Source organism: Capra hircus, chromosome 3 (assembly GCF_001704415.2).
Source record: "Capra hircus breed San Clemente chromosome 3, ASM170441v1, whole genome shotgun sequence".
NCBI classification, from domain to species: domain Eukaryota; kingdom Metazoa; phylum Chordata; class Mammalia; order Artiodactyla; family Bovidae; genus Capra; species Capra hircus.
In genome coordinates this window covers 49987288-50005117 of record NC_030810.1, presented here as the reverse complement: position 1 = coordinate 50005117, position 17830 = coordinate 49987288, and positions in this window count along the sequence as shown.

Sequence of the window (17830 nt, the reverse complement as noted above, 5' to 3'; positions counted from 1 at the left end):
ATCTGAATATCTTAAGTGGTTTTTCAGCCTGTATTTTTAAATATTTTAAATGTGATGAACAAACAATGATAAAAATAGATTTTAAAAACATAAATATCAACTCATCCTGAAAGATCAAAATTAGTTAAGATCAGGTTGGCTATCTACCACTATGTTTTGCGACCAGCATGTTATTTGTTCTTATAGTTCACAATCTTTTGGTGACATTTTAATTTTCTTATCTTATAAAAGATTAATTAAAATTCTCTCAGTATATCTCCCTTCCTGATTTCCATCCACAAATATATATTGCACTAGATTTGACAGTATATAAACAGTATATACACTATGTAACCCCATAAAGTTATACAAAGAGCTGTATAAAGTTCATAAGTTTAAATACATTTGCTTGTGCTCTGTTTGGGATAGAAGGATAAGCAACAGGCAATAACTAATATCTTGACTATGATTTTTTTCACAACTTGCATAACAAGCTGACATTTTCATCATGCCTAATGTTAATAATATGGTAGAAACTCTCTTAAAAAGGTAAAGTGAGCAATCACAAAAAGTGATGTATGCAAACTGAAGTTTTTGAGTATAACTTAAACACATATTCATTTGCCAATAGCTGAATGATTTCTTTTAGTACAGGTCTGCTGATTGGGCTTCTGCAAGGTCTTACATAAACCATTCCTACTATGTTTCATCTATGATTTTCAGCCTTAGTTTCTTTCAAAGGAGCAAGAACAGACACTTGGGAAGTAGTCTGTCTGAAATCTTTCTTTATTTTTATTTTTGACGCTAAAGTGGTTGCACAAGCAAATAATTCAAGAGAATTTCTTTCTATTGAGCCATCTTTATTCAACTCCCAAAAGAATCCACTTAATTTTATAGAAAACAATTATTTTTCTTAAGGTTTTTTTTTTTTTTTGATTTACAAGTTATTAAAATAGCATAATTTCAAAAGAATGACAACTGACCTTAAAAGTTTCAGGCTCCAACTCAACTGATTCTTGGTAGCAAAAAACCCAAACTCACGATGAAGAATACTTTTCAGCACTCTTTAGTATTAAAGAATGGCCTGGTGGTTACAAATATTCAGTGTGTGATAAACATTGTTCAGTATGTTTTCCTGAGGGGGTGGAGGATGTCGATATATGGAAGATGTTTAAGAAGGTATTTTGTAATGGCATCTACCTTATAAAGTTTATGGAAGAGTTTAATAGATTACAAGAAAGCAACTAACAGAATGCCAGGTGCATGGTAAATGCTTAAGACATTATACTATTTCTACTTTGTATTTAGTATTATTTATCCCTTAATAGGGCTTCCCTTGTGGCTCAATGGTAAAGAATCCACTTGTGATGTCGGAGTCACAGGAGATGCAGGTTGGATCCCTAGGTCGGGGAAATCCCCTGGAGGAGGGCATGACAACCCACTCCGCTACTCTTGCCTGGAGAATCCATGGACAGAGGAGCCTGGCAGGCTCATAGTGTCATAAAGAATTGGACATGACTGAAGTGACTTAGCATGCATGCATGCATGCATCCCTTAATAAGAGACTAAAAGCTTTACTTTGGTATTTGTCTCTAGTACAATTCTTGCCCATATCATGCCTCTGTGGGAATTAGGAGAAGCGCTCCATCCGAGAAAGCTAAGTCTTTCAGATCTATGGTTTCTGAGAGGAGAATCCTTCTGTGTGAATTAGAAAAACATGTTACTTCTTCTGGAAGCATGTCTTGGCCTCTGAACTGGACGTCAGTTCCCTGTTACCCACTTAGCTAGATGTCTTTGTGTGGTTAACAATGACAGAATCTTCCATTGCAGGTCAGGATTACAGCCCTAGTCTTACTGAAATTTCAGCAAGTATTCATTTTCCAGGGCAGTTCAGGGTTTGTGAACGGGTCTGCTGAGGTCAGTTGACCCAGCCTCTTCTCGTGCCAGAAAGGGAAATCCTTGTTCCCTTTAGGTAATCACATCCATTCTTCTCTTTTCATATCTGTGCAACTAGTCTGTGTATTTCCATCAGTATTTTCATTGGAAGTTCATGTTGGTGAGGGAGTCTCTTTTAGATATCTGCCTCAGATGGAAAGGATGCAGTTTGAGTGTTGATGAGGGATGACTCTCCAGCTAACAAAAAAGAGCATCCATTATAATGCATGCTGTTTCACCTCTAAACAGGATGACAGAACAGAAGAAAAATGTGGATGAAATACCAGCTTCCCATGTGTTTCTTCCTTGAATGGAGAACTGAATAACTTCCTCCTACCTGGTCTAAAGAATAAGTTTACACATAAACCAACAAGAATTTGCTTCTGCTTGGTAAGAACTACCCATCCTTTTGGTCCCTGAAGTGCTACAGATTTCAGGAGGTAAGACATTTTACTTCATATAACTTAAACTTGGGAATACAGACATCCTCTTTCTTAGATTTCTTGCTAGTACTCAGGTCAGACTTATAAAATATCAAATGGGACTTTTTTTTAATCACTTGGAAGCAACATGCACATGAAATGACAGATTAGTCAAATTCTTTCTTGAGCTTAAATGATTGTCTCCCCAGTACTCTGGGTATAAACAATGTCTTTCAATGGGAAACATACTTTTCTACATTGAGATCTTCTTTTGCTGAATACTGATTCACAGTGGGATTCTACTCATTTGGGCTTATTCATGAGTAGGACAGACATTGAAAGATATGGCAGACATGAAGGATGGACAGTTATTTGCTCTGAAAAATGTTCTGGGAATTGGAAGGCTTAGCAACAAGTTCTACAAACTGGTAAAGGGATGAAATGGTAGCTCAGTGGTAAAGAATATGCCTGCCAAAGCAGAAACTGCAGGAGACTCAGTTCGATCCCTGCATTAGGAAGATCCCCTGGAGGAGGAAATGGCAACCCATGAAAATATTCTTGCCTGGAAAATCCCATGAACAGAGTAGCCTGGCAGGCTACAGTCCATGGGATAGTGCAGAGGTGAACAAGACTAAGCATGCATGCACAAGGAAAACTAAAACATACACGTTGACTTTGAAGGGCTGGCTGGCCTTTTGACTATGGGAAGACTTATGATTACCTTGCTGTTGTTTAGTCGCTCAGTCATGTCTGACTCTTTGAGACCTCATGGACTATAGGCTGCCAGGCTCCTTTGTCCATGGGATTTCTCAGGCAGGAATACTGGAGTGGGTTGCAATTTCCTTCACCGGAGAATCTTCCTGACCCAGGAATTGAACCCATGTCTCCTGCTTGGCAAGCAGATTCTTTACCACTGAACCACCTGGGAAGCCCTATGATTATCTTGTTGCCGCTGCTGCTAAGTCGCTTCAGTCGTGTCCAACTCTGTGCGACCCCATAGACGGCAGCCCACCAGGCTCCCCCGTCCCTGGGATTCTCCAGGCAAGAACACTGAAGTGGGTTGCCATTTCCTTTTCCAATGCATGCAAGTGAAAAGTGAAAGTGAAGTTGCTCAGTCATTAGCGACCCCATGGACTGCAGCCTACCAGGCTCCTCCAGCCATGGGATTTTCCAAGCAAGAGTACTGGAGTGGGGTGCCACTGCCTTCTCCGATGATTATCTTAGGGAAAGTCAAAAGCAAAGATGAAAATAACATGGGGTTTGCTGATAAATGCAGGACTGCTAAAAGAATAAGCCATCAGTAAAAACAAAAAGGACGTATATTTTAGCTGGATTTAAAAGAAAATATGCCTTTTTAATTTAAAAAATGCTAAGAAAATGAATACTTTGTGCAACATTTTTCAATTTTTACCTTTCTTATGTTTGCAATGTTATCTTTTCTCAATTTCTCATATTTCCAATTTTATTCTTTCACAAAATATTTCCTAATCTATTCACCTAGAAATAAGGCTATCTTGGTCTCTGAATGCTCTCTCTTAAGATACGTATGGTTTTCTAACTAAATCAGATTAATAAGTGTATGTATTTTAGCTTTCCTACTATTAGATTCTTGAAGGCAAGATCAGTGCCTCACAAAAACATCACCTTTGGAGAATGTTCCACAAAATTTGGAGTATAAATGAAAGAATGAATACCTCTGTTGTAGAGCATGATCACAGCATTTTAGATGTGAGCTCCTGAGGGCTATAAAGATAAAAATGTTCCAGGGTAAGTATATCATATCTGACATAAAATATTAGGAAACCTTAAAAACATTATTAAAAAGGAAGGTAATGATAAACAGAACATAAGGTTTGTGTTTTTAGAAGACATGATGTCAGCTGAAACTCATTAAGTTTAATGTCAATGTGAAATGACAACTTGGGTGAAACTGTTAAACCTTTGTTTAATGGAACTTAAATAATGTTAAATGGGATTTAACGTAAAAGTTAAGGTTTTTAAGTTATTCTAGCCTTAAAGTGAAAGAGAAGACTGAAAAGTTGCCTTAAAGCTCAACATTCAGGAAAATGAGATCATGGCATCTGGCCCCATCACTTCATGGCAAATAGGTGGAGAAATAGTGGAAACAGTGGCTGACTTTATTTTTCTGGGCTCCAAAATCACTGCAGATGATGATTGCAGCCATGAAATTAAAAGATGCTTACTCCTTGGAAGGAAAGTTATGACTAGCCCAGACAGCATATTAAAAAGCAGAGATATTACTTTGTCAACAAAGGTCCGTTTAGTCAAGGCTATGGTTTTTCCAGTGGTCATGTATGGATGTGAGAGTTGGACTATAAAGAAAGCTGAGCAGCGAAGAATTGATGCTTTTGAACTGTGATGTTGGAGAAGTCCCTTGGACTGCAAGGAGATCCAACCAGTCTATGCTAAAGGAGATCAGTCCTGAGTGTTCATTGGAAGGACTGATGTTGAAGCTGAAACTCCAATACTTTGGCCACCTCATGCGAAGAGCTGACTCATTGGAAAAGATCCTGATGTTGGGAAAGATTGAAGGCAGGAGGAGAAGGGGATGACAGAGGATGAGATGGCTGGATGGCATCACCGACTCAATGGACATGAGTCTGAGTGAACTCTGAGAGTTGGTGATGGACAGGGAGGCCTGGTGTGCTGCAGTCCATGGGGTCACAAAGAGTCGGACACGACTGAGTGACTGAACTGAACTGAACTGAGCCTCTAGCAAAGGTAGAAACAAGTTGGTATCCTATCGGAAAAATAAAAAAAGCAATATAGAAATATGTTGTAGGTACATAGAAATCAGTTTTACCTGCAGTGTACTAAACTGAAGTGAAAGTCGCTCAGTCATTTCTGACTCTTTGTAACTCCATGGACTATACAGTCTATGGAATTCTCCAGGCCAGAATACTGGAGTGGGTAGCCTTTCCCTTCTCCAAGGGATCTTCCCAACCCAGGGGCTGTTTTGAAACCAGGTCTCCCACATTGCAGGTGAATTCTTTACCCACTGAGCCACAACTGAAGGGTTGACCATAAATTTCTTAATGCTATGTTATAAGAAGTGCATATTTCATTAAAAGTGGTAAGGAGACAAAGTACCCATGTCAGTTTGATCATGTGGGTCAGGAATCATTATCTCATATGATTAAAATATTGCAGGTGAATCATTTACATATCACCATTGCTGGGCAGATAAGTTTTATGGGAGATTAAAGAAATTCTCTCCTTTTAGAATCATGTTAGTAGATCAACTGTCATATCCAGAAGACTGACAAATGATGGAAAGGTCTAACTGAGTTTCATTTTAATGAAGATTACATATTTGCGGAAACAGAAGTAAATTAAACTAGTGTAAAGAGGAGGAAATGCTTTACACAGGTGTTGACACAGGTGTGTCCCATGGAGCACTGTGGCAAAAAGTATCCTTGAGACTCCAGTAGGATTGAAATAAAATTGTCAGGCTGTGAGGTAGAAACTGTCTTGATCTTTCTTTCTATGGAACTCATTGTTTCTCATGGTGGTTTCCCCTTTCAAGTCCATTTGATTTTTCTCTTTCTGCTTCTCTGGGCATATAATGGGAGATCATTTTCTTACAGCTGCCAAGTTTAGCTGTTGTCAATTCAACTAACTAGCAGGAACCCGCATCTCTCTTTCAATAAACTTCTGGCAGAGGTAATGTTAGTGATCCAGCTTAGGGTATACCTTGTCCAGTCAAATATGCTCAAGGAGTGTCAGATACTGCAAATTTAGCTGCCGAGGCTTGACCCTTTGGAGAGAATTGAGTTCTTAGTGAAGGGGGGGTGGGTGATTATTGTGTTTGAGAGAGAATTTAACAAATATTTCCTACTCTTTTCTTTCTTTCTTTTTTACCATTTAAACTTTTTATTTTGTATTGGAGTATAGCTGATTAACATGCTTTGCAACCCCATGAACTGTAGCCCATCACAACCTTCTGTCTGTGGGTTTTTCCAGATAAGAATACTGGAGTGGGTTGCCATTTCCTCCTTCAGGGGATCTTCCTGACCCAGGGATAGAACCTGTCTCCTGCATTGCAGGCAGATTCCTTACAGCTGAGCCATTGGGGAAGCCACCTTCAGATGAGGGCACCATTAAGTGGTGAAATAATCCTTAAATGGGGCAACAGAGCAGAAAGTTAGCTGTCATTGTAAACTGTTCCCAAGTGCGTAACACTTTAGTGCGTGGAAATGTATAATGCCTCCTGACTGCCTATACTCACACATCTCAGAAATTTGATAGAATATTCCCCAGGTTGCAAGATCTACCAGTCTCACTGGCCTTCCTTCACCCAGATGAAGAAAAGTTGTCAGACATGCAGGGACACATGTGGGGAGAATGCCAGTTGATGATGGAGGAAGGGGTTAAAGTGCAGAAACTGCCAGCTACGGAGTCACAAGGCTGGCTGGAAAACTGCCAGAAGCTAGGAAGGTGCAAGGACAGATCTCCAGCAGGTTTCAGAGGGAACACAGCCCTGCCATCACCTTGATTATGGACTTTCAGCCTCCAGTATTGTGAGACAAAAAATTTATGTTGTTCTAAGCCACCCCATGTGTGTTATTATGCTATGGTAACCTTAGAAAACTAAGACAATATGTAACAGGAAAGGCTGTAATCTTAGAGTTATGGCTGATTTTGTGTAATCATTTGTTAGATGCATCTCTTGAAGGATTGCCTTGGATATACCACTTCTCATAGCAGAATGACAAGAATTTATACCAGAGGTGTAGTCTAGGAGAATTGGATGAGAAAATAAGATGGGAAATCGAAGGGAGCTGAAATAAACCAGCAAGATGGTAAGAGGGTGAGGCAATGAGGAGTAGAGAAAAAGCCGGCAAGAGAGTGCTGGTGGCAGTTTTAGTAAGGGAGTGTCTAATACAGTTGATATTCAATATCTGTGGATCCTCTGTTTTCAGATTTGCCTGTGTGCTAAAAGTTATTTGTAATCTCTCAATCAGCTCCCAGTGTTTTTGTAGCAAATGGCAGATTAGCAAAAAATTAGAATCTTTGGATAAACTCATTCCCAACTGAGGTCAGTGAACAGGAGCTACGCTGCGGCCTTGTTTTAGTGTTCATATTGCAAGTGTGTGTGTGTGTGTGTGTGTGTGTGTGTTTTGCAGTATATTTAGTGCTACATTTGGGGGCATTTTTGGGGTAATTTCTCTGTTCAAAATGGCCCCCAAGCATAGTGCCAAAGTGCTGTCTGGTGTTCGTAAGTACAAAAAGGCTGATATTCTTTGCAGAGAAAATAACATGTGCTAACTGAGCTTCAATCAGGTAGGCATCCTGTAAGTCACATACAAGGAAGAATAAGAAGAGAGACTGCAGCATCAACTCTACTAGAAGGTCATGGTTAGTTTGGGATTCCTGTGGTTGTAAGATCTGACTGAGTTGAGCTACAGTCCAAGCATCATTTTTTCATTCATCTGTTTAAGAAACATTTTTTTTTTAACAGTGCCTGCTTTGTATCAACCAGTGTTTATGCCCTGAAAATACATCAGTTAATAATTTGACCAGGTTTCTGCAGTCATGGAGCTTACATGTCAATTGAATATTCTCACAAGAAACATAAAACTGTTTAAGGTAAGAGCAATGGCAGGAATAGGTGTAGTGATGATCAGAGAAGCCCTACCTGAGGAAATGAGTTCTAAACTTGAACCTGAAAGATGAATAGAAGACAGTCATAAGGATCCCTGCAGACAAAAATAATCCAAGCAGAGAGATGAACAAGAGCAAATGCCTTGGAAGAGAATAAACTTAACTCCAGGGACAAAGTGAAGACCAGTGAGGCTAGAAGATAGCAAGTAATGGCTTCCCTGGTGGCTCAGACATTAAAGAATCTGCCTGCGATGTGGGAAACCTAGGTTCAATCCCTGGATCAGGAAGATCCCCTGGAGAAGGGAATGGCTACTCATTCCAGTATTCTTGCCAAGAGAATTCTAAGAACAGAGAAACCTGGTGGGCTACATTCCATGGGGTTGCAAAGAGTCGGACACAACTGAGCAACTAACATCAACATGAAGTGAGGACACTGCAGGGGTTTAACTAAGTGAAATGGGCAGAAGCTGGGATACTCTAGGCTTTGAAAATGCTTTTTATTTTACTCTAATTGCAATAGGAAGTCATGGGAGGAAAGGGAAGAGATAGGGGTTGACATAAAACTCTGCTTGGTTGTTTGGAGAATGACCTTGGAAGGTTATGGGAGACCTGGGCAATTAGGATCCTTATTCCCTCTCTTGGAAGTACACTCAGCCCACCATTTCCACAGCTGGAACCACTTTTGAGGATGCAGCCTTAAGAGAGTAATGTGTTATTAAGATCGCCTGGATGGTATAGTGATTATATCCAGTTAAGTCCTTGCTATAAACTTGTCAGGTGGCTCAGATGGTAAATTGTCTGCCTGCAATGCGGGAGACCCTGGTTTGATCCCTGGGTCAGGAAGATCCCCTGGAGAAGGAAATGGCAACCCACCCAGTACTCTTTCCTGGAAATTCCATGGACGGACGAGCCTGGTAGGCTCCAGTCCGTGGGGTCACAAGAGTAGGACACGACTGAGTGACTTCACTTTCACTTAAAGAGATTGTCAGATTCTTGTAGGTGTGCTGAGATCTACTCATCTTGCCAACCATCCAGGACAAGACTTGTAAGTAAATACTCTTTTGCTCATGAAACCTGCCACCTACCAATCTGGAGGAAATGCTTCTTTCTCCAGTCTCTACTCGCTGTCTGTGTATGGAGGCCATCAACAAATGAACCTTGGGGATAAGAGTGGTGAGAAAACAGAATGAGAGAAATCACTGGAGCTCACTGCAGATGTCCAAGAGACAGATGATGGTGACTCAGACTAGAATTATAGCAATAGGGGTGGTGGGTTTCCCAGTGAATTTGAGGTTCTTCTAGAAAGAATTTGGAGACAAAGCAGAAAGGTTAAGAAGTAAAGTAAAAGCTTATTTAAGCAAAGGTACGCTCTCAGAGGGAGAATGTGCAGAGAAGTGAGGAGCTGCTGCCCCGGGTTTCTTTGGCAAGCTGGTTACGAGAGGCATAAGAGGAAGGGGCACAATGTTCACTGGGAAAGGAGAAGTTTGGGGGTCATTTTCCCTGATTTCCTGAGTGGACTTGGGATATTTGTTCTCATAGGTAAAGAATCCGCCTGCAATGAGAGAGACCTGGGTTGGATCCCTGGGTTGAGAAGATCCCTGGAGAAGGGAAAGGCTACCCATTCCAGTATTCTGGCCTGGAGAATTCCATGGACTACAGTCTGGGTTGGGGGGATGGGTGGAGAGTCACAAAGAGTGGGATACACTGAGAGACTTTCACTTACTTACTTACAGGAGTGTCATGGCGTCCGTGCATGAGGGTACTTCTTGTCTGCACGGCTAATTTTATTGTGATAAGAGTATAATGAGCAACAGATTACATTTGGAGCAGGAGATTCTTGCCTTTCTCCACCTTTGTCGACCCTTATCATTTAAAATGTGTGGTTTCCTGTCAGTTTGCTGGTTCCTGTTTCTTGTGTCAGCCCATGGAACCTGCTGTTTACAAGATATGTGATTTCCTGCCACCTGGCCCCTGCCCCATTTCTCTGCTGGTACCTAGCTACCTGCCTGCTGTAACAGTAGGAAGCAGTTGAGTAAACAATATATTTTAAACATAAAGCCAATAGAAATGGCTGATGGATTGGATCAGAAATTGAGAGGAATCGTGGGCATAAAAGGGCATGGTTAGGAAAAAGATGGCTTTGTAGGTACCATCATAGTGAGCATGTATTGATCTCAGTACTGAAGGCCTTGTGTCTGGGGACCTCCCACAGAATCAGCCCCACTGCCTAGAGTCAAGATCCAGGGCCCTGAATGAAAGGAGTACAAATTAAGTCAATACTTAAAATCACTTTTTTTTTTTTTTTTAAGTTTTTTATTTTTTAAATTTTAAAATCTTTAATTCTTACATGCGTTCCCAAACATGAACCACCCTCCCACCTCCCTCCCCATAACATCTCTCTGGGTCATCCCCATGCACCAGCCCCAAGCATGCTGTATTCTGCGTCAGACATAGACTGGCGATTCAATTCTTACATGATAGTATACATGTTAGAATGCCATTCTCCCAAATCATCCCACCCTCTCCCTCTCCCTCTCCCTCTGAGTCCAAAAGTCCGTTATACACATCTGTGTCTTTTTTCCTGTCTTGCATACAGGGTCATCATTGCTATCTTCCTAAATTCCATATATATGTGTTAGTATATTGTATTGGTGTTTTTCTTTCTGGCTTACTTCACTCTGTATAATCGGCTTCAGTTTCATCCATCTCATCAGAACTGATTCAAATAAATTCTTTTTAATGGCTGAGTAATACTCCATTGTGTATATGTACCATAGCTTTCTTATCCATTCATCTGCTGATGGACATCTAGGTTGTTTCCATGTCTTGGCTATTATAAACAGTGCTGCGATGAACATTGGGGTACATGTGTCTCTTTCTATTCTGGTTTCCTCAGTGTGTATGCCCAGCAATGGTACTATTTGCAATTTTTTAAGGAATCTCCACACTGTTCTCCATAGTGGCTGTACTAGTTTGCATTCCCACCAACAGTGTAGGAGGGTTCCCTTGTCTCCACACCCTCTCCAGCATTTATTGCTTGCAGATTTTTGGATCGCAGCCATTCTGACTGGTGTGAAGTGGTACCTCATTGTGGTTGTGATTTGCATTTCTCTAATAATGAGTGATGTTGAGCATCTTTTCATGTGTTTGTTAGCCATCCGTATGTCTTCTTTGAAGAAATGTCTATTTAGTTCTTTGGCCCATTTTTTTAAATTATATGCTCCCAAAATACCCATGTTTACCCCTGATAACCACATGGCATATGGGCTGTGTGAGTGGGCAGGATTCTATTTAGAATCCTGTGTAATGTACTGTACCCCACAGCTGGAGCCCATCTAGCATATTAGCAAGCATCCTTTAGAAAAAAGGAGGAGGGGGCATCTATTGTGTAATGATCTATAGTGTACGTCTATTGTGTAATGTTTTGGCGGGACTCAGTCGCATATTGAACATAACTCTGCAGATGGGCAACCCATAAAAGCTGTACTGAGCTCATTGGAAATGTGTGACTCTCACTGAAAGCCTACTCCCAGCTAGCCTTGTGAGTCTGACCCGCTTCTGTAAATTAACCTTATTGGCTCATTATCTCTATAGGATAGAAGCACTCCCTTCAGCCTCAGTAGTGTTCCAAGCCTTGGTAGGGTGGATGAATTTTAGGACTGAGATCTCCCGGGGTGAAAGGACCTATAGTTCTCTCAATGTCAGGAAATGAAACCTCTCTTTCTCTTTTCATGTCCCAAATGTTCAATTGCCAAAACATCTACCTTTCTAAGTTCAAGCTATAAAAGTTTTCTCAGTGGGATTCTTTGAATGATTTTTTTTTCTTTTCCTCAACTTCCTTCCTATCTTGTCTTCACCCCATTCTCCTTTTCTTCCTTTCCCCCCTCCTTCTCTTACTTTTTTGTAAATGATGCTTGCTAATATGCTAGATGGGCTCCAATTGTGGGGTATAGTACTTAAATTGATCACACATACTGTTGGTCTCTTTTGCTTTCCCCAGAAGCAAATCAGACATTTCTTTTCTCAAATGAGATTGCTTTCTCCTTGTACATTTTACATCTCTGAGCCTTGAAAACATGCTGTTGAAACTGTTTAGCTTCACTATAGCTACACCTAGTCCATTTGAGGTTTTCCTGGGCTCTGAGTCATGATAGCAGGCCTGATGGGGTAGGGACCGAGAGAGTCACACTCCAGATCTTAGTTCTAAAAGGTAACTCAATAGTGATCAGACTCTCAATGGCTTCAAGACAGAGCACCTGCTGTATGCTCTCCAGAAGGCACTCTCAGTCCTTCACAGGAGCACTTTCCAAAGCATTCAACATATTCCTCTGGATGTGTTCTATGAAAAACAATCTGAAGGTCAGTGCATTGGAAAATGCTGGATTAAATGAATTATCAATGCTTTTAATAGAACTTCAATTTCTAAGTTTTTAGAATTCCCTTATTATGAAGAAGTAGATCACAAAATCCCTTAAAGAAATACCTCATGGGGAAAGTACTCTATTCCCTGCTGTTGCTCAATTATCTAGTCACCTATGCCTTTTGGGAGAGTTAACTTTGAGGCCACTCAAAAGAGCAGTAGTGAGGACAATAGAAGCAATTTAGCCAATTGATTACCATCTTCCCTGTGGGTAGGCACCATGTGCTCCAGAAGAAAAGCATCTCTCCCTAGGGGAACTTAACTCATTTTCATTTTCTGAAAGTAGTTTAACAAGAAAGGGTTCCCCAAAAGGAAACATCTTGACCTTGAGTGAGAACAAGGTTTATGGGTATGTGATAATTGCCCAGACTTTGAGCTCTGACCACAGTTCCCTTTGATTTTTGGCATTGTTGTTCTCTCATAGCAGAGAAAATGGTTTAATTTCTTTAGCTTCTTTGTATCCCTAATAAATATGCCCTGAGAACAGTGAGAGCTGTTCTCTTTCTGGGGTATGTTGAGAATTAAATTGTGGCATTGCAAGAGGTTGTTCAGAAGCAAAAATGCAATGTTCATTAACTATATTGGTTATACCCTATAGCCCTCGCTTATTCCGGTCACTATTTATTGTGTTTTGCTGCAAAAGATCTTTGTGTCTAAGGGCCAGCTGTTGATAAAGTACAGAAACAAAGTCAAATATGTGCTACAGTCATGTAAGGGATGTGAATAGAACTAATAATCTTATTGGATTTTCAAAAAGAATGCTTCTAGAGTAAAGCTCTAGGCAATTTGAAATACAATAAAGGATAAAACTGTCATGCAATTGATTTTTACCCTGATTGCTTGCTCTACAGAGCAGTGTCTTAACCTCTGACTCGGGTTCCTTTGGATCCTAGAAGATATCTTGACTTCTTACCTGATACACTTTCTTATATACTTTCTTATCCAGAAATACTCAGACCTCTGTAGACAATCACGAGTTTTATTTGATTATGTGCTAACCATTGTAAGGTAGTCTAGACACACTTGTATTCACTGCCTATAATGTCCAATCAAAAGACTGTTTTTATTCTAGAAATTAGAAGTTAGAAGTTACCAGAGAAAATACTTCCTCATTGTTTAAAATTATCCAACAAATATTAAGTGCCTCTGTGTGCAGACAATGTTCTTGGTACTTGGAATCCAGAAAAGCCAGGTATCTCTCAGTGCCATTTTATGACTTCATAATGCTACTGCACAAAGATTGGCATTATTTAGAGAATCATTACAGCAACACCTCAAAAGGGAAGAAGGACAGGGCCATCTACTTGTTTAACTTCAGCTATCTGAGAGGTGCTGTGCTTTACAATAACTACTTCATTTGGCTTTGAGCTAGGATGCAGCTCCTATATAACAATGTTACTTTCACATCTGTATTTGAACACTAAGAAAATATAGTGGCCATCCCTTGGGGTGATTTAGCCCACACTGATTGCCCTTCTGGATTACGTGACTCTGACCTACTGGCCATAATTTAGTGATCTAGGAAAAGAAACTTGACCCTTGGAGCTGTGTCAAGGTAATGGTAGTATTCTAGGCTCTAGAATAAAGATCCATGAATCCTAGCTATTATGGTGTCTGGACCTGTCTACTGAATCTTAGTTACTTAGCTCTTCCTTTGATTACAATATTATTAGATATGTTATATTGTTAATATTAGCAACTTTAGTCTTTTTTAAGTCAATTATTTGACTTGATATACCAGAGATATTTAGATATTTTCCCCTTGAGACAAGAATTCTTACTAGATCAATAAATGTTATAGAAGCTTGTTCAACCAAAATCTCTCACTTTAAATTAGTTCAGTATATTCTTTAACAATAAGCACAAATTTGATGGCATTTTGCTTCCATTCAAGACAGTCCGGAACTCCCATTACGTTGCTTCTAACCTCTCTTCTTTCTCATTACAACAGACGACTTACTATTGTCTTAATATATTGTCTTTGACCTCGAGCCAAAGTCTTCCTTTAGACTTTTTGACCAATTCTGGGTTTTCTGGCTGGGCATTCATGATCTGTGAGCACCTTGGTTCAGACTCCCTACTATGATTGTCAGCACCATCCCCTATAGGATCAATTACTCCAACTTTAACTCTTTAAACTCTGACTTTAGTTGGTCAGAGCAGTGAATGGACCCACCCTGATTCTCTACAGAAGGATGTAAGGGGATATTTTAGTTGGTAATAAAGGATAGATTACTAAATATTATGATTTATGATTTGAAATCTTTATCACCTTTTTGGTTTCTTTTCAATACACTTAAACCAGTTTAAATTTTGAATCAGACTTCTAACTGTGTCTTTTTGAACACAACAAAGTATTCAGACTTGAAATCACCTCTGATATCGTTTATTAATATGTCTGCTATTCATCCCACTTTAGGAAGTGGGGGTCATGTCTGATGTTTTTCTCTATCCTGAAGTTTTGATACAAAACTTCTTTTATATTTCAAAAAATAAACTTTTGAGTATGTTAGACCAGGCCAAAATAAATTTTTTTTGAACTGACCTTTTACTACTTATCAGTTACACTCCAGTTGACTTAATTAAGAAATTTTTGATTTTACCATTTTTCTTTCATTCCTATCTGTTCTGTAACTATATTCCTTTGGGTCTGATAATATTTTGAATCTATATTAAATCTTAGTTATATAATCTATGAAAAGCAAGTTTTAGGTGTATACATCTAATATTTTAGAAAATTCTGCTATTTTAATATAAGGAAGATGGTTTTGCAACTTAGAACTCAGGTTAAAAGTGGTTGAAATATTGGCTTTGAAGTTTTGAAGAAATTTCAATAGATTTGACTCAGAAGAATCACCTTTCAAGCAGTTTTAAGAAATATAATCCTTGTATACAAAGGCCCCAGACTGGAAGTATAAGTTCATATGATAGACAATTTACTTGTTAGGGTAAAACAACTGGTGTGAAAAGAACAAGAAAAGACTAGTTTTCATAAATACTATTTGGGGAAGAAATGATTTGGAAAAGAAATAATTTCATACCAGTCTATTCAAAAATTTGAGAATTTTTATCAATGTAAAATGGTACTAAGACTGATTAAATATATGATATGACCTTAAGCTTGACTTTCATGATGAAAAATGGTTTCAACTCAGGACCAAGCATTTGATTGCCAGGAGAGACTCTCAGTACTTTTCTTTTTTGTGTTCTACAATGATAGGTCATGTTCCAAACAGTGGTTGCAGCATTAACTTCTCAGAGTGAGGACAATATGCGCATATAGTCCTGGGACTGTTACTGCACCATAGTCTGTCCTGACTGATACTCTAAGAATGCGGCAGAGGCAGGAGTTGCAGTGAAGATGAGGAGTTTTGTTTTGAATAAGTCAAGTTATTTATGTACAAAGGACTGGTAAAATCACAACTCTTTAATGGAAGTGGCACCAATTGTAAATGTAATGGGGTTCATCAATTTTTTTTCAAGTTTTGGAGATATAGACTAAACTAGGGTTACCAGAAAGGATCAGATCTGAAGTCCATGTAAATATAAGGTGGGACGACTCTGAGAAACCATTTGATATTGATAATGACTATCTCAGGTTTACATTTCTGCTGCCTGTCTCAATTGTATAATTTCACTATGCACATGAATTCAATCACTTGTGTACAGACACACCACCTGCTCAGAAAATTTCCAAGGAATCCTTCAGTGCCTTCAGGCAATAGGCTTTTGGAAATTGTTTTCAAGTTCCGTTCTTTAATATTCTCTTCACAAGTAATTTTTTGGTTGATCCTTATCTGTTTTGTTGGATGACAGAGCATGAAGGAACCTTTTATTGGGCTCAATGGCAGTTTGATCAAAGTAATATCTAATTTGGATGCATTGGCTCTGAACACTTTCTAGGAAGTGGAGAGGTGCCAGACATCCCCAGGGCTGCTGTGGTGTAAAGTCTGATCAACAGCATCTCCTGTGGAAAGACTAGACTTTGCAATTCAAATATCTGAACCAAAGTGTTGGTATTTTGCTGGGTGGATTAGTAGGTGCACACAACAAAGTGTTTAGGAGCCTCTAATCTCACCTGATGTACTGAATTCCTCATGGCATTTCCTGCTTGCATCCAAGGTGTCAGCATTTCTTCCATCATCCTTCTTGTTATAATACACTCACATATCTATTCCTGTTCTTTTGTTTTTACTTTACTGAGTGTGATTGTTTCTTCTGTTCTTTCTCCATTTCCCAAACTCTTATTCTTCCTTCAGATTCTGCTCAAAAAGTGCCTTTCATTATGCTTGTGTTAAAGTGTCAGTGAATTTATTAATACTTGCACCTTTCTAGTTCCACAGTGTTTTTCCATTTAGTAAGCTCATCTGAATATGGAAGGGACACCTAACCACCTTTATATTGTCTGTTCTCTGTAAGAGCCATAATAATGTTACATACACACATGAGTGCATGCTCAGCCTCTAAATTACATCCAACTCTTTGCAAACCCCATAGACTGTAGCCTGCCAGGCTCCCCTGTCCATGGGATTTCCCAGGGAGAATACTGGAGTTGTTGTCATTTCTTTCTCCAGGGGATCTTCTCGACCCAGGGATTGAACCAGTGTCTCCTGCATTACAGGCAGATTCTTTAACACTGAGCTACCCGGGAAGCCCTATATACACATAGAGAGCTCAATAAATGTTTATTAAGTTTAAATGGAATCAAATAATTTACAATCTCTTCTCCCTAAAAAAACCTTTTATCTAAAGAACCAGTAGCTCAACTTCTCTTGTATATCCTTTGTCCTTAATGTCATTCACTAATTCATGAGAGAGACCAAAGCAGAACATTCTTTCATATCTGTATAGTGTTTTATATTTTTCGACATACTCTCATGTGTATGATTGCTTTCAGGGGATCAGAGCAGCCCTTGAAATGGAAAGGGCAAGTATTATTACTTCCAGGCACGCAATTAAAAAACTGAGAGAAATGGATTGAGCATGTTCTCAACACTGGTCACCAGCTATGTCAGGACTCAAATTCTGGTCTCCTGACTGGTGGAGAACTGTCTCTTGCTTTTTCCTTTATCTCATTTTATTCTGCCACAAGAATTCCTTGCAGTTCCAGCATGTTCTCAGTCTAGGAATGGACTCTCTAGCCTGCATAAATTTATTGGTCAGAGTAAGCTGTCCTGTATCTCATCTGTGGCTGCAGCGGGAGACTGTCACTTCTGTGCATGGGGAGCATATTTATTCCTTTGAAAAGTGTGAATAGTTGCTTGGTTTTGCATGCCAGTACACAGGGCTACTAGGTAGATGATTTAACCTGATCAACAGCTTCTCCATCTTATCCCAGAGTCATTAGAATCTTTTCAAATAACCACTTGTCTGACTGAATCAACTGGCCCAAGTAAACTAAGAATTTGTTAAACTTGGCAAGGTTGGAGTAGAATGTATAATAGTTTGG